The sequence below is a fragment of the Balaenoptera ricei genome, chromosome 18 (assembly GCF_028023285.1).
Source record: "Balaenoptera ricei isolate mBalRic1 chromosome 18, mBalRic1.hap2, whole genome shotgun sequence".
Lineage (NCBI taxonomy): Eukaryota > Metazoa > Chordata > Mammalia > Artiodactyla > Balaenopteridae > Balaenoptera > Balaenoptera ricei.
Genome location: NC_082656.1, coordinates 15,030,097 through 15,053,602, shown reverse-complemented (window position 1 = coordinate 15,053,602; position 23,506 = coordinate 15,030,097). Strand labels below are relative to the sequence as shown.

The 23,506-nt window shown below is 41.0% G+C and overlaps 1 protein-coding gene across 5 annotated transcripts in view; it reads right to left on the bottom strand.

Annotated features, from left to right (window-relative positions):
• Positions 1 to 23,506, bottom strand: part of COG6 (component of oligomeric golgi complex 6) — a 179,639-nt gene that overhangs the window by 475 nt on the left and 155,658 nt on the right. Inside the window, exons 23-26 of one of the 5 annotated variants that reach the window (XR_009498678.1) lie at positions 10,779 to 10,883; positions 4,158 to 4,293; positions 3,164 to 3,290; positions 2,275 to 2,428 (exon numbers count right to left, since the gene is read on the bottom strand). The gene's annotated coding sequence lies outside the window, so the exon portion shown is untranslated. Of the gene's footprint in view, positions 1 to 2,274; positions 2,429 to 3,163; positions 3,291 to 3,565; positions 3,865 to 4,157; positions 4,294 to 8,944; positions 9,002 to 10,778; positions 10,884 to 23,506 lie in introns of those variants that run through there. The other 4 variants (XR_009498680.1, XR_009498676.1, XR_009498677.1 and 1 more) reach the window with 4 other exon arrangements.

Here is a 23,506-nt window from a genome sequence, read left to right as displayed (position 1 = left end):
TCTTCTTAAAATTTTAAGTCTAGGAATGAGGGCTTATACTGCTTGGGGCTATGTGTTCATCAATTTTCACTACGCCAAATTCAAGTGGACAGTGGTGTCTTCTTTTCTGTGATTCTTCTTCTCATTCACTCTCCCACCCCTTTGTTCAGAGGCAGATTGAGACTTTGGCTGGGGCTCTATTCTCTGCAGCTAACAACAACGTTTCTTTCTCTGACTAAAGAGCCATTTGGATAATGGATATACCATGTGCTTGTTTCCCAGAAGATGCCTAGAATAACTCTTCCCCAAGGAAATATTTTGAGCGCTTTAAAGAATTTGAAGAATTGAATAGTCTAAGTACAGCTCACATTTCTGATACACTTGAACTCTTGGGACACAGGACGTTATAGAGGATAAAGCTCTTGACTAGAAGACAGGAAACATATGTTCTTATCTTGGGCAGGCAGCTAACCAGCTAGAGGATCTTAGGCAGGTCATCTCTTGGCATTTTCTTCATCTGCAGGATTGGGCTACAGGGATTATCAGTGGATGTGGGGAGGAGAAGTACCTAGTTGCCCTGGGGACACCTTAAAAATCTATAAGGGTGTATATTTTCATGATCCCAAATATAACAAGTGAAATTACTCAAAATCTTCTTGGGTTTTAGAGATTCATGGAGGCTTCACTGAAAAAGCATTGTGTGAGAACGTGGGTTTAAAAATGTGGAAAACACTGAGCAAGAGTGTCTTTAGAATATCTGAGAATCTGACATTTATGAAGATCTTTAGGTTTCTTTCACTTCTTGAACCTTTGGGCACATCAATCATTCTCTTTTCCTGTGCCCTGCCCTCCACGGAGTTCTCTATAAATTATACAATCCCACCCAGGACTTCTGGGTCTTCTACTCCTTTAGCTTTCCTAATGAAAATAAATATTTCCTTCTACTCAGTAAGAAATATAATCAAAAAGCAAAGGACCAAGTCCTCTGAGCAGGAAGTTTCCCCAGCTGACCCTGTGCCAGTGGTCCCTGTTGCTTGCCTCGGCCAACACCGGGATGCTGGAAAGAAAATGGAGTTGAAGCTCGGATCTGAGTCTTTTGGTTACTGCATTTTCCGCTAACTGTGTGGATGGTGGGCACGTCACTTCATCTCACTGGGCTCAATTCCTGAACGAGAAGTTACCATTTTGTTTCCCATATTCATAGTACCAGCCTAGAATCGGCTCCAGGGTGAGCGCCCTTAGGTGCAAGGAGACCAGAGACTCTGAGGGCTCATTTGGCTTAAAGAACCTTCCAGCTAGAGCAGTGTTTTTCACATGAGTAGATTCGGGCTGGGGTGAGGGGCAGGAGCCCACAGGGAAAGCCCTCAAGGAGGAGCAGGACCAGAAAAGCAGCGCTCTGGGGACAGGGGCTTTGAACAAGGTCAGCCAGCTACACCCTCTTCCTGGTTCCCACGTCACCCCTGCCGGAACACCAAGTGGGAGGCTGGAATGACAGAATTTCTTAACAGTTGCTTGGGGATGGTGGCATACAGGTAATTAAGGAGGGAGGGGAGCAGGACGAGGGAAGAGTAGGGCAGAGGATTACTGGGAAGAAGTTTGAAGATGATCATGGGCAAACATTGTTGAGCACTGTTTTCGAACCAATTAAATGAGCCCATGTTATTGATCTGTCTTGGCCATTTGGCCTCATGAGAAGTTGATCTAAGAATGAAAATCCAAAGAGGGAATCTCAGCAGGCAGACTCAGCAAGCAACTTTTCCCCTCCTAGGAGGAGAGACTGTAAAGAAACAATGTGTCTCTCATCTCTCTGCGGGCAGGTGCAAGGCTCTGGAACCCTGCAGAAGAGATACTGTGGTAACCGAGAGGTGGAACGAGTCGTTGGAAGGCCTTTTCCTGTACCTAATGCTCCTTGCATTGTCATGGAAAAGGAAGCTTATGATTACAACTGTAAATAATTAACTTGCATGAATGGTGAGTACTTGGAGTGCTGTGAGCCAAAAGAAGGTTGAGCTTTCCTACACACACACACACACACACACACACACAGGTGGGAAAAAGACACCTGAGAAATGGACAATCGTTTCCTGACGACTGTCGGGAGTTGACAGTGGACCCTTCCACCACAGGGCAGGGTGAGCAGCGAGGTCCTTCTTTGGGCTTGGAAGCATGTCAGTCAAAGGAATGGCAGGGCTGGGCCTGATCCGCTGGCCCCCACCGGAGGCGGCGGGCTGAGAGGACGGCTACAGGCTTTCCTGCGTAGCGTGAACTGGCCCAATGTGAGCAAAATATTCTTACCTGCTGAAGAGCTGGAAGTGTGACCCTGGGCTGAGATGCTGGAAACAGCACCACATCTCGACTCCACTCTTCCCTCGGTTTTCTTTCTCTGCTGTTCTTTCTTTGTCTTTGGCAGTCACGCTGGGCTCTTGGTTCTTTTCTAGCTTCACATGGTCTTGATTAGAAAGGACAAATATAAGTGAGAACAGAGATGCTCCTCATTTTTCTCATTTTTTTCAGATTAATGTGCTTAATTGCTAATCTTCCTGTATGCGTCTATCAGGTATATACATATTTATATATAACCTAAAACCTAAAGGTGTCCCTTTTTATCTTACCACGTTGTAAAAACTGTCTTGGAAAAAGAAGTACTAATATGAAGCAGTCAAACTACACTTGGCTGAAAACGATTCAGTTTCTAGGAGAAATAAACTAAAATTTATTTTCTAGGAGAAATAAATCAGACATTTTGGGTTTCAGTTCTGGCTCAGCACCTAGCTAGCTGTGTGGCCTTAGAAAAGTTACTTGAAGTTTCTGGTGTTAATCTTCTCATCTCTAAACATGACAAAGTTGGATTTGGTACTCTCCCAGGTACCTCCCCAGGAGATTTTATGATCATCTTTGTTAGGTATGTTAGTACCACTTTCTTGAGGGAAGCCAAAATGAGACTCCTTACCTGCACAGGAAAGTAAAGACCAAAAAAAAAAAAAAAAAAAAGTCCTTGTATTTATTTCTCTAATGAAATAAAAATGACCAAAAGATAAAGTTTATTCCAATTACGCAGCATCATTTTTTTTTTTGGCCACGCTGCAAAGCATCGGGATGACCAGGGATTGAATCCGTGCCCCACCCCCTGCAGTGGGATTGCGAAGTCTTAACCACTGGACCGCCGGGGAAGTCCCAGCATCACCTTATTAATGGCTTAGATGCAGCAGGAACACAGATTACGGAGCTGTGTATGATACCGGCACCTAGAAAGCACACAACAACGGTTTGCGGGACGACGTACGCTCTAGCTGCAGACAGGGCGGCATAACCTAGGGACAAGAGCACAGAAGGTATGAAACCGAGCCTCAGTCTCAGCCCCGCTTACAGTTTCATGATTTGGAACTAGCCACTTAATCTTTCTGAGCCTCTGCAAAAAAGGATGATTATCTGTACTTCAAATTTTAGGGGACAAACAAATGACATTATGCGTATGAAAACGATTCACAATGTGTAGAGTACTTGCAAATGCTCTTGGACAACCATAGTTAAATTACACAGGCCTTAGACGGTGAATTGAGGAAATTGGCGTCTATGAACTAAAAAGTGTCTTCCAGCTTTGAGCATCCTTTACTCCATGACACAGCTGAGGTTCCACCCCCAGGCTGCAGACATGCCCAGACACGCTCCAAGGCAACTTGGAGCAATAATACCTGCTGTGCCTTGAAGGTTGGAGAGACAGGCTTAGGAGGTTCAGAGATCTCACCCTTGGCCTTGCATCACTTAATGTGGCCCTTCTTCAGAGACACTGACGAGCATGTCCACTCATGTTCCCTAACCTTTAACTGCTACTGAGACGTTCCACCCCAGGGCTCCACGTGCTGTTATCATCAAAACACTCCAGTTCTGAAATACAAGACACTGGCCCTCAGATCATTGTTTATACATGCAATCCAGAGGAGAAGGGGGAAAACATGTGGGTAATAAGTAGGAAAAGAAGTCAAGTTATGTACTTTGCTTTTCACTCCAAGTGAATTGTTCTTGCTTTTATTTTACCATTTATTGAAAATGAGCAAATTGCTGGTAAGGGTATCCTACGTTTGCAAGGGAGAAATGACTGCTTATAGTCACCTGAAAATCTAAATTACATAATGCAAAAGTGGATTTATCACTGCAAAGTGTAGGGGAAGTGTCTTTACCAGACGGGTGTGGGTTCACAACTCTTCCATCTTTGGAGGCCTGGGTGTACTGATTGACACTGTGTTCGTCTTCTAGTCTGGCAGTCAGGCCCCTTCAAGAGAACTCCGTGGAGTAGGAGTGTTCCCCTCCAGCAGCCTGTTCAATAGAAGACGTGAATGAGGGCAAACTCAGGTTTTAGAGATAAAGAATAAAGGGGCAGAGGAATGGATCAAGGAATGAAAACCCTAGTTTACAATGAAAACATCCTTTGAAGTTTGTGCTACTCATTTTTATATTTTGAGATCAGTTTTTACTCATTGTTCTCTATTGCTTACCCACCCCCAATGACTGTCAGGATGATTATTCATCCCTCGTGAGTCTGTGTGTCACCAGTACAGTAAGGGGCGTCTCTGCTATTTTTAGACACGACAATTATACAAGCCAAAGGCCACATTCCGCTTCTATTCTGCTGAATGCAGGCTACACCCTGGCGTGGTGACCATTCTGAAACAGCATTTTACTTTGAGCTCTACAAAGGCTTTCTTTGACTGGGGAGTGTTGCAGTGGGCTGAGAAAAGGGACACAGAGAATAAAGGGAAGATATTTCCAGATTTGAACTTGAACAAAAGTTAATGCTGACAGCAGAGTTGACTAATGGTCAGAACTCTGAAGTGCAGACAGGAAGAGGGCAAGGATCACATCTCCTAAGACCCAGAAGGATGGGATTGATTTTGACAAACCCCAGAGGGTAGAGTTGATCTTTGGGGATTTGCCAGTCTTTGATTTCAGGGTTTAGTAAATATTTTGGTAGGAAGGGATGGTACCACAGGCTCTAATTAGCCTAGGTGGGTTTTTGCCTCCTAATCCTTGCTCATGAGCAGGGCTACTTGGTCCCCAGGTATCCCATACCTGCTAACTTGCCTCCGAGCCTCCACCCCAGAGGTTTTCTTTAAAATCCCAACTGGAAAGGCAAGACTGAAAGGAAGCCACCAATTCCTTTGCCTGTGACCTACTTGTAAGCTCTGCCTTCAGAGATGAGAGCCCGATAAGCCGCCCACACCCACTGGCATGGGATTCGCCAGCCTGTCATTTTGGCTGAGAGGTAGACAGATTCTGGCAAACTTAATAAGCAGATTTTCTCAGTAATAGGAAAATTCTTGCTTAATGCCACTCTATTTCCCGTGGTTAAAGCCTTCAACCCAGAGAAGATAACAGAAGTCACCTGACCTGGTGAGAAGTGGAAATGAAAGAGGTTTTTTTTTTTTTTTTCTTATTTTTTTAACTTCCATTTTCTTAAAGGAGGAAGGCTTTTCCTTTAATAGACCAGGTTCACATAAGACAACTTGGGTTGGAATGATGAAACTGGCATGACACACCATATTATAGCATCACATAACTTTTTAGAGCAGCCAGCATTCACATCACATATAGCATTTAAGGGCTTTCACATCTTGATTAACATTAAGTGCTTCCTCTGTCATTGTCACTCTACACGCATGCCCAGTGATAGACGAGGGAGGCTGTAAAAACCATCAAAGAGCAGAGGGCAATCAGTGGAACCTAAACAAAATGTGGGGTTACTTCTGTGGATAACTCCAGGGAAAAGGAGTTCACATACCAGCAGCTCCTCCCCAGAAATCCCCGATCTCTAAGTCTTAGAAAAACCCAGGCTTTTAGGTTAGGTCAACGCCCCTTCACCTCATCCACAAAAGCTGGATCCTCAAACACTCTTTTACTTCCTAGTCTGGAGATGTCACCATTTCCACCATTCATATAGCAGAAGCACTTGACCTGACAGGTACACCGCCTCCCCAGCTGCGGGGCTAAAGCAAGGTATTAGCTGTAAAGCGATTTTTCAGGTTGAAAATGTACAAATTCAGGAGTCAGCACAAGCAGACTTTTGGGTTTCACTACAAAAAAAAAGGATATAATCTTGAACAATCTCTTTTCTTGTAATAGTCCAAGTAAACAAATGTCAGAGGCATTTTTGCAATTTAGTTGGTCTGCATTTCATCAATTTGTCAGGAAGCTAAACAATGTATCTATTAAAACTCATTAAAAAATTGGAAACTCTAATTCTGACTTTTATTTATAACTCAAGTACAGTGAGCTGGCACCAATCTTTTAGAGAGAATGTTTTTTTCCAAGAGAGACAGAGTATGACTCTGAGTCAAAACCAGATCGATTCCAGCTTTCTCAATTTATTAACTGCCTTTTTGTTTTCTGTTCTTTCTGCTGCCACGTGGGGTCTGCTCTACTACTGGGCTGCTGGTTCCAGGTGAACAGGTCTTTCCCTGCGGAGACTGTGGAAAGGGAAGAGACATCATCCAGCAGTCCAAAGTCAGTTTGGGAGTGAGATGGGCCAGACCTCCATTCCAGCAATGAAAGCTAATATGCAATCAAAATTGTAGCCCTTTATTACCAGTCGGGATGGGGACAGGGGTGAAGACATCAAAGGCCATTTTATTAAGCCCATCAGTTAGGTAGTGACTTTCTCAAATCAGCTCTTGGTACCTTCATTTTGATTCTCCTTCATATAGAAGCAGATTTCAGCAACTGTGAAGCTGGGAGATCCCACCTGGGCCAAGGACATTGTATCTCATTGCCCTCCCAGGCTTCACTCCTTCCCTGAAGCCCCTCAACAAAATGGTTTGATAAAACAAACAAACAACAGAAGCAAAAGCCACAATACGCCGTAGAAATGTCCCAGGTTTTGTAAGCTGAAAATCTAGAACGTATGTACTTACTCTACTCCTCACTATATATGTGATTTTGACATATGACTTCAGTCTTGAAGCCTCAGCCTCAGTTTCTTCATATGTAAGAGGGATGTGCTAATATAATATTACATATCTTAGGGTGTTGCCTTGTGGGTTCAAAACATTCTATATCAAATGCCTAATTGTACTGCTTGGCACATGGCACATCCCAAATAAAGAGAAGTTGTAATTAATATTTTGTATATTGATATTTTGATAGTTTGTCAAATGCTTTTTCTGCATCAGTTGAGATGATCATGCAGGGGGTTTTCCTTTATCCTGTTAATGTGGTGTGTTACATTGGTTATTTTTTGTATATTGAATTATCTTTGCATTCCAGGAATAACTCTCACTTGGCCATGGTATATGACCTTTTCAATAGGCTGTTGAATTCAGCTTGCTAGTATTTTGTTGAGGATTTTTGCATCAACGTTCATAAAGAATATTGATCTGTAGTTTTCTTTTCTTATAGCATTTTTGCTGGGTTTGCTATCAGGGTAATTCTGGCTTCATAGCATGAGTTAGGAAATGTTCTCACTTCTTCAATTTTTTGGAACAGTTGAGGATCAATGTTAATTTTTCTTTAAATGTTTGGTAGAATTCTCCAGTGAAGCCATTTGGCCCATGACTTTTCTTTTTGAGAGGTTTTGATTACTGATTAATCTTCATATTAGTTTTAAATCTACTCGTATTTTCTATTTATTCATGATTCAGATTTGGTAGATATGTATTTCTAGGAATTTGTCCATTTCATTAGGTTATCCAATTTGTTGGCATACAAATGTTCATAATATTCTCTTATAGTTTTTATTTCTGTAAAATCAGTCATAATGTCCCGCTTGATTTCTGATTTTAGTTATATGAGTCTTCTCTTTTTTCTTAGTCAATCCATCTACAGGTTTGTCGGCCTTGTTGATCTTTTCAAAGAATCAAATTTTGGTTTTGTTGATTTTTCTCTATTGTTTTTCTATTCTCTATTTTGTTTATCTCTCCTCTAATTTTTATTATTTCCTTCCTTTTGCTAGCTTTAGTTTGCTTTCTTTTTCTAGTTCCTTAAAGAGTAAGTTAGGTTATTGATTTGAGATTTCTCTTTTTCTTAATGTAAGCGTTTACAGCTATAAATTTCCCTCTTAGCACTGCTTCTCTGCATTCGTTAATTTTGGTATGTTATGTTTTTCATTATCTTTTTGTCTCAAGATATTTTCTAATCTCCCTTGTGATGTCTTCTTTGATCCACTGGTTATTTGAGAATATGTTGTTTAATTTGCACATATTTGTGGATTTTCCAGTTTTCCTTCTGTTATTGATTTCTAGCTTCATTCCAGGATGCTCAGAAAAGAAACTTTATATGATTTCAATCTTTTAAAATTTAATAAGATTTGTTTTGTGGTCTAACATATAGTCTATCCTGGAGAATGCTCATGTTCAATTGAGAAAAATGTGTTTTCTGCTGTTGTTGGGTGAGTGTTCTGTATATGTCTGATAGATTCTGTTGGTCTACAGTGTTGTTCAAGTCCACTGTTTCCTTATTGATCTTTTGTCTGGTTGTTCTATTCTTTATTGACAGTGGGGGTATTGAAGTCTCCTACTATTATCTTACAGCGTCTATTTCTCCCTTCAATTCTTTCAATGTTTGCTTGATATATTTTAGAGCTCTGATGTTTATAATTGTTATATCTTCTTGATGAATTGATATTTTATCAATATATAATATCCTTCTTTGTCTCTTATAATAATTTTTTACTTAAAGCCTATTTTCTCTAATATTAGTATAGCCACCCCAATTCTCTTTAGCTACTATTTGCATTAAATATCTTTTTCTTCCTTTCCCTTCTAGCCTAATTCTGTATTTAGAGATAAAGTAAAATTTGGCATCTGATTATTATAATGTGTTAAGTCTCGGAATCAGATTTCCCCCCTTCCTCAGAATTCACTTTTTGTTGTTTGTTTGATTGTTGAAGGCTATGATAGTCCATTTGTTTTGAGACTTTTCCAAACCATTTTTTGCAAAGTCTATTTCTTGCCATGTGTTCTCACTGAAATCTCTTTTACTTTAGTTTGTGTTCAACTAACGTTTTGATAGAAACTTCTTTGAATGGCAGGAGCTGAAACGGACAAAGAAAAAACACAGAGAGAAAAAAGAGAGAGAGCAATTACAACTACCAGTCTTGGTAGACTGACTCTGTGCTGGGGTATTCCTTCTACTTAGTTAGGTTTGCTCTGAGACTAGGGATCAGCCTTAGGTGAAACTTTTAGGTCTTCTTAAGTTTTTCTTCTGAGCATATGTCTTACTTGGTTATGCATGTGGCTTTCTGGATTCCCCTGTATAAATGGCTGATTTTGAATCTCCTCATTTCCCAAAAAGTCTCATCCCACTTTCTCCTCTGGCCCTTAGATGGTCTACTGTATGTCTCCAATGAGCATCTATTGCCCCAGGTTTCTGTGGGTGTGTAATCTCCTTGTAGCTTTTGTGAGCAGAGCCTACAGGTTTTCCTGCATGTGTTCTGCGTTATGAGAGCAAGAGACAGTGAGTCAGATCCTCCAGTATCCCCAGCCACATGAGAACAGATATACACAATAATTTGTAAATAAGGTCTGCTCTCTCCCTGTGGTTTAAAGAGTGAAACTGGGAGCTGAGTTGCCACACTCAAGACCAAGACTGTTTCCATTCAGGCAAGGGTGGGTTTGGGTTTGTTTGTTTGTTTGTTTGTTGATGATTTTATGGAGGAACATGGAGCTTGGGGTTTCCTAGCCCACATTTTGCTGATTTCTTATCGTTATTATTTCATGTGAATTCATCACATACCAAAAATTGCACTGAGTTTGTTATTTTCTCTTTGCCTTCCAGACCCACACTCCACCCTCCTCTGTTCTAGTCTGTGCTCTGCAGGCTGATCTGTACAGGCCACATCAATGGGTTCTCAGCCCCAGTGGGATGAGAAGGAGGCTGGGCATTTAACTCTTTTCCTGCCGTATACACAGGTTGGCCACATCTTTCCATCAAATGTCATGGCTCTTCTCCAGTGACCCTTTCCCTAGAGCTACCCACCCTGAGATCTGGAACTGGCACATTTTCCTTTAGACCTGGTGGTAACAAAGAGCTTACCAATCACCATCACCTTCTGCTGTTTCAGCCCCAGGGTCCTTCAACATACTTTGTACACGTCCCTAAATCTTTCCACATCTTTGTAAATCACTCTTTTGTTAACACTCCTCACTGAGTTTGAGAGTGCCATCTGTTTCCTGCTGGAACTCTAACACATTGTACTGTTGGCTGCTATTTCTCTTTCTGAGAAATGCTTCTCGTTTTGGTGAAATGTACTCAGATACCAGCATATTCAGGAGGCTACTTTGGGTGAAAAGATAGGAATTCACTTTCCTGAATGAGTTTGTAATATTTATCAGGATGATACTCAGCTTGGAGTTCAGAGAATGTCTCTTGTGTAACATGAACCTTGGTCGTGTAATCTGAGAGGTGGACAAATGTACGGCTCAATTCCCACAAGACAAGTGAATGAAGATTCCCTTCCTTTCATGGGTGGGCAGAGTGGGGCAGCAATCCTCCATCCATTGCAGTAACCTGTCCCGCAGTAACCTGCTTTCCCATAAACTGAGAAGACGGGTGCCCAGGGAGATAGTTAGTGTCTCCTGTGTCTAGAAAAGAGCCACCTATGAGGTGAGATCAAATATGTTAATTGCTCCTTCTCTAATTCATCTCCCTCACTGTTGACCTGTTGACAGTCTTCTTAAGCAGAGACCTGATGAGACCCATTTCCTTTGCCAGACACTTCCAGTGGCTGCCTTTGACCACAAGACAAAGCATGACAAACACTTACCATGTGGGCGGTCACCCTCACTCTCATCCCCCGTGGCATGACTTACCAGGAAAGCGGCTTCCAGTCGTAGACAGGTTTCCATCACAGCTCTCCAGGTAGCCAGTACTGACACTGCTTTTCCTTCAAGGTAAGCATATGTTCCAACCTTGTCCTATAAGATAAAATATGTTCCAAATTCAAAAGCAGAGCATAACACAATCTGGCCCCAAACTTCCATTCTAGCATCTTGGCACTTTTCCTCTTGCTCTTTTGTGCCATGCATTTAGCCTTTTGCACCATTCATAGCACATATTGGGTGTTTGAAATATTCGTTAGGCTAATGTTGATACAGTCTTAGGAAATAAAGTTCTCTAAACACACACACACCTAACATTTAAATCTGAGCCAAATATGTTTAGAATATTGCAGTAGCACCAGAAATATTTATAAATTAGCTTGGAGCATTTGCCCATACATTTCTTTGTATATAGTTAAAGAGTAGAAAAGGTCTATTAGATGAATAGTTGGGAAATATATTCCTTATAGAGGAAAAGCTCTATGTTCAAGCCCAGTGTGCTTTGAATTGCCTCTTTCACGCAATGGCCCTGATGACATGGGTCTTCTCACAGCAGAGTGCCCAACGCATTCACATGTGAGGTCAAATTTTTCCATAGTTGTAGGTCAGCTCTCCAGACTGTAGCTGATTGTTTCTGAGACAAGCCCCAAAGCAAATGACAAATTCCTGCTGTTCTCCCAAGTTGTCTCCATTTACCTCTCCTTGGAGAAGCCAGTTACATCATTTATCTGCTGACTCTTTTTAGGTGTAAGCCTCTTAACACCATTGTACTGAATTTGCATTAGAATTTCAATGTCAGTTTCTTAAACAGAAGAGTGAAACAAAAACAGTATCTTTAAAAATCAGAGATTAAAAATTTTTTAATGTATTTAGAAAAAAGAAATCGATTCTGAAGATAAACATAGACAACTACTAATCAATGCAATGGAGGGCATGGCAAGTTGATACTCAGGTGAATTTCATTCCACCAATATCCATTGAGAGACTGCTCTGTGTCAGAACTGGGCTGAAAGCCGGGGAAGGTTGGAAGTCAAAGGAGGCTACTGCCTTCCTGAGCACACAGGCTTGTGGGGATAGAAGGTGGGCACAAATTTTGTAACCCAATTATTTTGTTATATTTTATTTAATTTATTTATTTTGACCACGCCATGTGGCGTGCAGGATCTTAGTTCCCAGACCAGGGATTGAACCCGTGCCCCCTGCAGTGGAAGCGTGGAGTCTTAACTGCTGGACCACCAGGGAAGTCCCTCAGTTATTAATTTTAAACTTCACTCTTCAGATGCTATTTTCAAGCTACCTTTTACTGAGCACTTACTGTGTGATGGGAAATCATTATTTTACCTGGATTACGTCGTTGAAATCTCATGGCAGTTCTATAAAGTGGGTGTTACTCTTTCCACTTCAGAGATGAGGAAATCGAAACTCAGAAAGTATGGGTAACATACAGTTCAGTTAGCTAATAAACCCATGCTCTCAATGAGCCAGAAATTAATAACTGGAGTTATATTTTTAGACAGACAAACTTTGAAAACATTAAAATGTAATAACATAGCCAAGGGTACAAATACTCTTAAAACTGAATTGTCTGTTACTGGATAACAATTCAAGATATTCCAAATATGTCACAGTTGGTAGTTGACAACCCAAGAGCTACTTTTTGTTCAGAGGAATTTCTTTACCAAAATCTTTTTAAAACTAATAAACCCACTGGAAAATATTTGCAAAATCATTTTTTAAGTAGCAAAAATAAATTTAGACACAGCAAAAAATGATTGTTGATTTTGATCTCAGCACAGGATTTATCTTCATAAATAACCCAGGATGGTATGTGGATGTGTGGCCAAAAGTGATAAGATTATAGACTATCAACCAGAAACACAGTCACAATAGTGGAGTCTGGGAGTGCAGATTTTTTAGATTTGGCATATTTGAAATAGCTTTATTATTATTATTGTTTCAACATATCTTGAAAGTGGGAACAGTGGGCTAGGACAGAACAATACTGTTGCTATGGGGGACTTTGGTTTCTCAGTAACTTCCAACATAGGAACAGACTATGCATTCCAATTACTTCCATTAAGAAATGGCAATTGCTAGAATTTAGGAAATATGCCTCTTTTTCAATGAAACTTTTCTAGAAGCCATAGAATAGGTGTTGTTGAGATCCTGAGAACAGCCTTCACATACTGAAGGACTGTGGACAGCTACAGAGTGATCCAGGGCTGAAGTTTTATATGTAATCTTGTTTGCACAGAAGCTGGAAATAAGAAAATCAAGTCAAGAAAAACTGCTGAGCAAAACCTAAACTTCCTTTCAAGAGCTCCCTGCATAAATGCAAAAAAGCAGAGTGGACCCAAATTGGAAGATGGCTCAAGAATCCCATAATCAAGATATACTCTATCAGGGAAAGCGTAATTAGGTCAGAAGCTGTGGGCCAGAAGGCCCTGAAGCATCTTTGGGAAGAAACAGAAAACCAAGAAACTTGAGTTGCACTAATACAGTCAATCAACAGAAATGGGAGTCTTTAGTCCAGGGTCCCAGACCTACCAGAAAGAGCAAACCCCTGTGAGTACATATGCGCTTGTGCTGTGGGCCTGGGGGGGTGGGGGGGACCCGGAAGCTGGGGACAGGGATCCCACCAGTTTACCAGGTGGTATAATTTAGTGGGTAAGCAAACCTGCCCCAGAGGTAGGCAAGAGCAGGTTCAAGTAATGAAAATGCTTTTGAACCTGGGGGAGAGAGCAATTGTCAGTTTTAATCTTGCAACAGGATTTATTCAGTTTGTGTATATATACACGTGGCCCAAAGTGCAGAGAATAGGATTTCAACTGGAAATACAAATTCAGTGATTCAAGTCCTACCACCTACCAGCGATGTGCCCTTGAGCACTTAGACGCATTTTGTCAGCCTCAGTTTCCTCATCTGTAAAATGGAGATATGAGAGAACCTAATTCATAGGCTTCTTGTAAGCAGTGAGATAAGAGTTTAACACAGCCTGGCCCTTCATAAGTATTTCATCTCATTCAATATTACTATTATCATCAAAGACCTATGTTGCATATCTAGACAGTAAATCTTGCCCTTAATTTGCCACAATTTGCCAAGTTTAAAAAATTACTATCTGTTTTCCCCTCTGTTCTCTCCCTAGCTATGTTCTGACCTTGAAGAATTTACCTGGGATGTAAATAAAGTCTCATTTCCTGCAACTGAAATAATTGTGTCCCGTAGTAGGTTCCTCCTCACATATTTTCAGAAGATCCTCTTCTGAAATCCCACCAGACCTTCTCCAAGGATGACCTAAACCCAAATGGTCAGTTGGTACTACAGGCTCCGATCAGAGAAAACAAAAAAGGACAACCTTCTAGGGTAGCTTCTAGAGGGCAGAGACTCTCCTTCTGTGATTCTCTTGCACAGCCCCTAGGAGCCAGCTCTCGTTGGGGGTGAAGACGGCCAGCATCCGTGGAAAGGTGGGGTGAGTGGTAAGAACATTCTTCAGCCGTGCAGGCAGAGACTGGCTCCAGTACTGTGTGCTCTCTTCCTCATGTTCCAGAGACAGGCCAGGTAGGCGAGCAGGAAGTAGAGGATACCATCACACCTAGACCCCAGCAATGTTTTCAGTCCATTTGGATCCACTTGAAGGATGTCCCAATCTACGCTCATGTTTTTCAAACAGGGTTTACAGAGGATCCTGAGGACCACAGAGACGGATGCTGGGGGACGTGGCAGGATCTTTACCACGACTTCCTCCCTGGACCTGGGTCTGCATCCTCAGCAACGTTCTCCTGCCTCCTCAGCCCTGTTCTTACTCTGTCTGACCTTTCAGCACTTTCCTTCCTGCCATGCCCTTGCTGTCATCTTATCTCCACTGCCCCAGAGGAGGATGCTTACGTACGCTGGACCGGGTCCCACCCTTCAATCAGGATGTTCACCAGGTGTTTCAAAATCACCCTGGAGGAATGTGGGCTGTGGTCCAGGGTGATTCCTCCCTCCCTTCATCCTTCCCTCCCTCCCTCTCTTCCTTTCCTCCTTCCTGCCAATATATTATTGACTGCCTGCTATATGCCTGGCACTAAGACTTGGTTAATTATCTGGGTTTACACTAAGCTCTTAAATTTGAAGATGACCGTAAATAGTGTTGAAAGCACCTTGAACAGGAAGAAAATTTATGAGTGTGTTGAATAAATGCACTGGAGGTAATTAGAAAAATTGTGAAATGATTCGGACGCAAATAAGTTTAGACTCAAGGGAGCATGGGGCAAACAGCCAACCACTGGGAGAGTCGGTGGAGTGAGACCGAGAGGGCAAAAGGAGATCAACGAGGCAAGTTAAGTGTATTTGTTGAGCATCCCCTGTTCATTCTGACCTGCGCCAAGGACTATGGGAGCTGAGAGAAAAGTGGAAAAGATGATGTGTGGGTCTTGGGGCAGATGTCACTTTGGATCTGCTGACCAATACACTCTGCATGGATTTCCCCGGATTTCCAGCCACTGCTGAGGTTTAGTGGTTCCCCAGGAAGGAGTAAGTTTCCTACATAGTGAATCACCCAGTGTTAAAGAGGATTTTCCTGACCTCAGCTTCCGAGCAGCTCATTGAGACTTTACTACTCGAAAGGGCATTGGAGCATAACACCACCATAGCCCACACTTTATTTATTTTGGGGGTTATTTTTCAAAGGGACATTTGGACCAAAAGTGGCCCATGACTCCTGGAAACCCTGAGTAGTGGCTTGGCATCTTAGGAATCTGTCTGCCGTGCTTCATGGAAGGGTCTTGAAGGGTCTGGTTCTGTCTGGAAAACAAAAGTGATGGCTATTAATGTGAAAATGTAACCCTACTTACTCTCCGTCCTCTAATAAATGGCCCATAATCCAAGTAAAAGCACTTAAAGCCCTTGGATATCTAGATGTATTGCTTAAAATCAATTTGCTTTTATTGGTCTAATTCTATTAACTTTGGATGTTGGAGCCACAGTGCAGAGTTGCAGTGCTTTGACAAGTACTTTCAGGTCCTCAATATTTTACTTTTTCTATTCCCACTTCTTTCCAGTGGAGCCTAATATCTTCCAGCCCCAGGCTTGCAGGTCCATGCTCATCTCTGTGATTGACCCCAAAATATTTACTTATAACATTTATAAAAATACCCTGCATGCCAAAAGCTGCTAGCTGCAGGAAAGTGATAAAATATAAAAATATTTTATCAGCCAGTGGGAATTCCCTTACATGTTAAATCAAAGGCTCCATCAGAGAGCCCACAGTGACCTTGGAAGGCCGGCAGATTCAAGCCACATTGAAAGACGACAGCAGGAGGGAATGCCTGCAGAGAATCCACTCGGGTCAGGGCTCCTTCACGTCCTCCAGGAAACAGCCCGAAGGAGATTTTGGCTGTATTGTCTAGGGGCTCAGGGGCAGATGTGTTGAGGCCCCGTGTGGCTTTTCCATGGGGTTTTTGTAGCTTGTCATGTCTCTCCAGGGCCATCCCACCTGTGACACCTACTCCGTTCCTCTCCATTTCTACCTGCAAGACTTAGTCTGTTTCTCTAAAAGCGGCACCATAGAAGTTTTCTCCTTTTTTTTTTCTTTTCTTTTTCTGTTTTGATTTTTTTTCCAGCTTTATTGAGATGTAATTGGCATATAACATTATGTAAGTTTAAGGTGTACAGTGTGATGGTTTGATTGTAGATGTTGCTAAATGTTTACCACAGTAAGGTTAGTTAACACATCCTTCACCTAGCGTTTGTGGAGGATTTCTAGGGAAGAAGTGCTACAGGAGTGGTAGAGAAAGTGATGTAGTGGGAAAAACACCACAGGGTAAGTAGTTCTGAATTCCAGGCTGCACCCTGCTGCTGCATATCTTGACTAAGTCATTGCACATCTCTGGAAGTTGGATGTATTTGTGGTTTTCAGCCTTAGTGGTTCCAGGAAGTACCCCTAGCTTAGAGAGGGGGTGACGTGGAGCAGATGGGTTTCTAGCCCCTCCCCATTCCCATGTCAATCAGCTCTGCCTTATCAATATTACATTTTGGATTACATGTAATATTTAATTCACAAAAAAAGTATCTTACTGTTAAAAAGAAAAGTTTAAAAACCGCTGGACCAAAAAGACATTCCTATTCCATATTAACATAATTTGGGGCTCAGTAGTATTCCAGACCCTAATTTCCCTCTCCTTGGCATTCCCCACTAAAAGCTGGTCAGAACTGATCTGGAGCTGTCAGGGCATAAGCACCAGGACAAGGTCCACCTGAGAGGTGAGGTTGGGTGGCATGATTCAGGGAGCCACGCTGCTTCTGCAGAGGATGGTGTAATTCCACAAGCTTCAAGCCGAGCCATTTGGCAGAATGTCTTTCTCTCCTTTGGAGTTTCTTTCTACAAGAATGGTACCAAAGCAGTGTACTGAGTCCCGATGGTGTGCCCAAGTTGTTTTTGTTTTTCTGTTTTTTGTTTTTAAACTGAAACAGGTCCCTTCCCAGGACTCAGGAAATCCTGGAGGATTATACTGGGACACACGTGAGTGGCAGGCACTGTGATAACAGAACCGCTTAGCACCTCGCTGTGAAGCTTTGCTGTGAGGCAAGCTTGTCCTGAGGTGCTCTCTCCCAGTTGGCTGCTCAGGACTTTATGCAAACAGATTCCTGAGAAATCTACCAAAGGAGCTGATCCAAATCCCAGTAGTGAATGCCACTGGCCCAGCTACATTTATCATACTCTCCTCTTTGTTCCAAAGTCCTCATTTTAAGCCACACAGAATGGTTTAAAATCATTCCATTAACAAATCACTTTGTCATTCACTTTCCATCATGCTAGATGTCCCGCCTAAGTTTTGTCTTGTATTCAATGTCTGTCAACAAGGTAACACTGACTCAAAATTCTATTACCAATTCAAATTAAAGGTGACAAAAGCAGGTTTTGCTGGGCAATGCATAAGGAACTTTGCAATCCAACTTCTCAGTATTACCTAGAATCTAACATCAAAACAGTTTTTATTAACACATTACTGTTTGTTCTTCCATATCTTCTCTATGTGTACATAACATTATTCTACAGCAATAAGCTCATACAATGCACAGTTTTAAAATCTGCTGTTTTGACTTTAAAAAACAGAGCCTGGTCATTTGCCCATGTTAATTAATATTCTTCTACAATATAATTTTTAATGGCTATGTAAGGTGTGTAATTTATTTAACTCATTTCTCAATTCTCCTAAAGTTGGAAAACTCTTCAGATTGTAACTGCTCAGATGTTACAATTTTTTTGATCATAAAAATCCTGAGATGAATATACTTATACCTTCATCCTCATTCTTGTAGTTGGAATTCCAGTGGCAGAGGGAGTGTTTTTAATAAATATTAAATATTTGTAATAAATATTGTCAAATTTTCCTATGGAAGGATAAATCTATACTTCTGCTACCATTTTTTTCTTGTTTCCCTGCACCCTAGCCATCATTGGGTATTACCATTTTTAATCTTTACCAATTGATGGAGGGGGGGATTGTATCTTATTCTTGCCTTAATTTGAAATTCTGTCTCTTGTAGTAAGAGTGAACATTGTATCAAATATGTATTGACCATCTGTATTTCTTCTTTGGGCAGTGTCTACTCATGTCTTTTCCCATTTTCCTGTTGTTGCACTTGTTTATTAATCATTGATTTCTAAGGACTCATTATATTTTAAGGATCCTAATCTTCTATCTGATAGGTATGCAACAAATATTTTTTCCAGTGCTCTAAGCCTAAAAATGTTACTTAGGCTATTCATGCTAAAAATGATAAAAACTATTGATTGTTTTTTAAATTGTATTTGCTTTTGGTATGCTTAAAAAGGTGCTTCTGCTCTCCCAAGATTATATATTGATTTTTTACTTCAAATATTTGTGTCCTTTCCATTTCACATTGAAATTATTAATTAATCTGGAATTTATATAGAAATAAGGTGTGAGATAGACTTCTGTCCTCTAAACCAAATAATCAGTCTTCTGGCAAATCTTTTCAGTCCTCTTTCACAGTCCCGGCTGCATCTAGCTCCCTCTAGTTGCACAAACAGACAACTTTAGTACAGACATTGGTCTGCTCTCTAAAACCAGGCTCCACTTTAAGCTAGTCAAACTGTTCAGAAGACCAGGGCAATTAGAAATGTTGAAGACCAGGGCAATTAGAAATGTTAAGTCCCCTTATGGTCTTGTAATTAAGAAACAAATAAATTTCCATTTATTTCATCGATTGTAATATACAAGTTCACAGTGTCTAAACTAAATTATGATTTACTAAATCCAAAATGTCACTACTGGTTGTTAGGAAGCAGGGTTCCTTACTTAGGGTTCTCTTCTCAGATCTATATATTATTTCTTCGTAAGCCCTGCAGAAGCTCCAATGTCCAGGCACCTCACAGCTACCCGTGAGCCCTCTTTCAAAGTGAACCATGTGGCTACAATGACTTCATTCCTCTCCAACCATCTCAGTTCCATTCTTCAAACTGCTGTGAAAGTACTGTTTTTCTCCATAAAGCTTTAACGAATTGCTCAGATGAGAACTCAAGGATTTTCTTGACTTCTTGTCATTCTTCATGTACTTCTGCAATGTTTACTGTGTCACCTCCACCAAATTTCAATCACTTCCAAAGTGCATGGAACCTAAAGTTTGTTGTTTTTTTTTTTAATACACTTATTTTCTTAGGAGACTTTTAGGTTAACAGAAAAATAAAGAAGATAGTCCAGAAAATTTCCATACAAGATTTGTTTTTTAAGTGAGAATTTCTATAACTCTTCTATGTCAGCATGTCTTATACTTAAGTAGACAACAGAATGATTTTCACTTGTGTAGACATTTCAGGGTGATTTACTTTTTTTTTAAATATTTTATTTTTTATAAATTTATTTATTTATTTTTGGCTGCGTTGGTTCCTCATTGCTGCACATGGGCTTTCTTTAGCTGGGGCTACTCTTCGTTGTGGTGCGCGGGCTTCTCATTGCAGTGGCTTCTGTTGTTGTGGAGCATGGGCTCTAGGTGCATGGGCTTCAGTAGCTGTGGCTCGTGGGCTCTAGAGCGCAGGCTCAGTAGTTATGGCGCACGGGCTTAGTTGCTCCATGGCATGCGGGATCTTCCCAGACCAGGGCTCGAACCCATGTCTCCTGCATTGGCAGGGAGATTCTTAACCACTGTGCCACCAGGGAAGCCCCAGGGTGACTTACTTTTAAAATATTAGCTCCTAGAAAACTATGAAATTCCCTTTTTTTTGGTGCCACATTTTTATTGATGTAAAATGCTCTTAATGGTTTTTGATGATGATGATGATGATAGTAATGATGATAACACGGATGATGACAGTAACAACTACTATATTTCTGCTCTTGAAGGTACTCTTAAAGTAATGATGCAGACCTTTTATTTACTGCTTATTTAAATAAGTCCTTCTTTCCATAGTTCTATTCCTCCTTTAATATAAAGACATTTGCTTGGCGCTACTTTGTCAGTTTCTTTTTCTATTTATCTATTTTTAGATACTGTGTTTTTAGAAGATCCTGGGGCTGACACTGCAAGTTTATTGTCAATTTCCATAGTGGCATAATATTTTTCTAAGTAATTCTCTCTTCTTAACACACACTGGCATTTTATTCAAAGAACAAACAATTTATGAATACCCTTTGCACAGACACATTTATTGATATGTCTGCTATGATGCCTAAGTCTGTCCCCAAGTTTGAAAGCAATTCAGAAACAATCACCATGTTTTGGTAGCCTAAATTGTTTATTCCAAGAGGCAGAGTTTGAAAATTCTGAGATGTATGTTAAATTTAATTCTGCACCAGAATGCCTAATTTCCCTTATTTTGTTAGGTGTTTTCCCAGAATTTTAATTTTCTCCTGTAGGTTACATTTTAAACAAAAGTGATAGGAGCTGTTTTACCACTTACCTAGTCTCATAGCTTGCTAGGTTAGTTATAAAATGAGTGTTTTCAACAGTGGCCAAAAAATAGCAGAGCATGATATATCAATAGATGTAACTCTCTTTTCCTTTAATGAAGTTTTGTTTGTTATTGTTATTGTAAAAGTGTGATTAAAACAAACAGTAAAAAGCTCTACTATCACCATGAATGCACATGTAGCTGAGGCATTTGAGAAGAATACCTCCTTCCAGGATAAGACGTGACCCAAAGGATTAAAGGTCATCAAAGAACCCATGAAAGTAAGGAAGTGAATAACCTGGGTTAGGCAGCATTTGATTCTTCATTGAGACCAAAAACTCCTCCATCAACCTCATTCTGCAAAGCTGTGAGAATTGGAGGAACATTTCTGACAGAAAGTAGTAATTCAGTGCATTCCAAAATTGATTCACTCACTTGGAAATATGAATCTGAAATTAATCTATTGCTGGGCATTGAATGAACTGATATAATGTGTCCAGGTTCCAGAGAACATTAGCACCTGTCTTCAATGACACAAGGCTAGACACTGACTTAGTGTTATAAATACAGGAATCCAGCATCACTTTCTCGATGTAAGTCCCATGAAATTAGAGTCACCTGAACTCAAGTATCAAGTACACGTCTGCTTGTTCAGTGCCATTGCCTCATTCATTCATTCATTCAATCAACCAATATTCATTGAGCACCTACTGCCAGGAACTGTTCTAGGCGTGGGAGTACAGCAGTAAACAAACAGTGAAAGTTGATTTGATCATGAACCTCATTCAAAAAGAAAGTATTTACTGCAGGAAAATCAAACAAGATGGAATAAAAAAAAAAAACAAACAGGGACAAGAACTTTGAGAGTCACAGAGAGCATCAAGACAGGTAGAGGACACATCTTTGTTGGGCACCCATAAAGAAAATTCTTTGAGCTAGGTAGGACGTATACCCTTACTCTTGGAGTCAGGAACTTTCTATATGTCTGAATATGTATATTTTGAGAGGCTGAATAATGCCCCCCAAAAGATATCCACATTCTAATCCCTACAACCTTTAAATGTAACCTAATATGGAAAAAAAAAAAAAGAACTTCATAGATGTGACTTAAATTAAGGATTTTGAGATGGGGAGATTAACCTGGATTATCTGGGTGTACCCTATGCAACCACAAGTCTCCTTGTAGGAGAGAAGCAGAGGAATATTAGACCACAGAAGAGGAGAAGGCAATGTGACCACAGAGGTAGGGATTAGAGTGATGTGGCCACAAGGCAAGGAATGCTGGCCAACAGAAGCTGGAAGAGGCAAGGAACAGATTCTCTCCTAGAGCTTCTGGAAGGAGTGTAGCCCTGATGACAGCTTGATTCCAACCTAGTGAAACCATTTTGGATTTCTGGCCTCTAGAACTGTGAGAGGACAGATATTTTAAGCCACCAAGTTTGTGGTAATAAGTTACGGCAGACACAAGAAGCTAACACATGCTTGTTACCACAAACAGATGTGTGTGTGTGTATGTGTGTGTGTGTGTGTAATATATCCATTTATCTACTAGGTATCTCTATGTAAATGTATAATGTCCAGAATAGAGTCTTGATTACCATTCCTAAACCAGTCTCTCTCCTAATCTTTCTCATCTTTGCAAATGGCACAACCATCTACTACTTACTCAGGTCAAAAACTTGGAATCATCTCGAATTTCTCTATTTCCTTCATCCCAACCTCACTCACAATTCCAAACAAACATCAATATCTTCTGGTTCTACCTCCAAAATATGTCCTTAATCTGGCTACTTCTCTATCAGCATTACCATCACCTTATCTAAGATCATCAACTCTTGCCTGAAGTACTAAAGCAGCCTCCAAACAGATCTCCCATTTCCTATCTTGTCCTCTCCAATCTGCTTCTCCAGAGTAGTCAGAAGAAACTTTAAAAAATATAAATCAGTTTGAATCGCTCCCTGAATAAACCGTCCAGTGGTTTCCATGGCTCTACTTTGTTACATCATTATGTTTTCCCAAGGTCACAAACCCCACATGATCTGCCATCCGTACCTCTTTGGCCCCTCCCTGTGTTCTAGCTCCACTGGCTTTCTTTCTACTTCAACAAGTTCAGCTCATGCTGACTTCAGAGCCCTTGAGGTCAGCTTTTCTCTGCCTGGATTAGCCTTCCCTGGTTTTGCATAACTGGGTGGGTCCTTCTCATTCTTTGTATCTAAGCTCCAAAGTCATCTTAAAGAACGCTAACCTGACCACCCACGATCTTCTCCACCCCATTATCCTTTATCATGTCACTTTGTCCAAGCCCTTCAGAAATTATCTCGATGGGGCTTCCCTGGTGGTGCAGTGGTTGAGAATCTGCCTGCCAATGCAGGGGACACGGGTTCGAGCCCTGGTCTGGGAAGATTCCACATGCCGCGGAGCAAGCGGGCCCGTGAGCCACAACTACTGAGCCTGCGCGTCTGGAGCCTGTGCTCCGCAACAAGAGAGGCCGCAACAGTTAGAGGCCCGCACACCGCGATGAAGAGTGGCCCCCACTTGCCACAACTGGCGAAAGCCCTCACACAGAAATGAAGACCCAACACAGCCAAAAAATAATAATAATACATAAATAAATAAATAAAATTAAAAAAAAAAAAAAAGAAATTATCTTGATAGTTATTTACCTGTTTACTGGCTGTATCCTCCCCACACACACACACCCTCCCCACTAAAGTGTAAGCTCCTTGAAAGTAGGGGCACTGTCTGTCACCTTCAACACTCTTCCCCCATCATCTAAAACAATGGCTTCCTTCTAGTTAATGCCTAATGAATATTTGTTGAA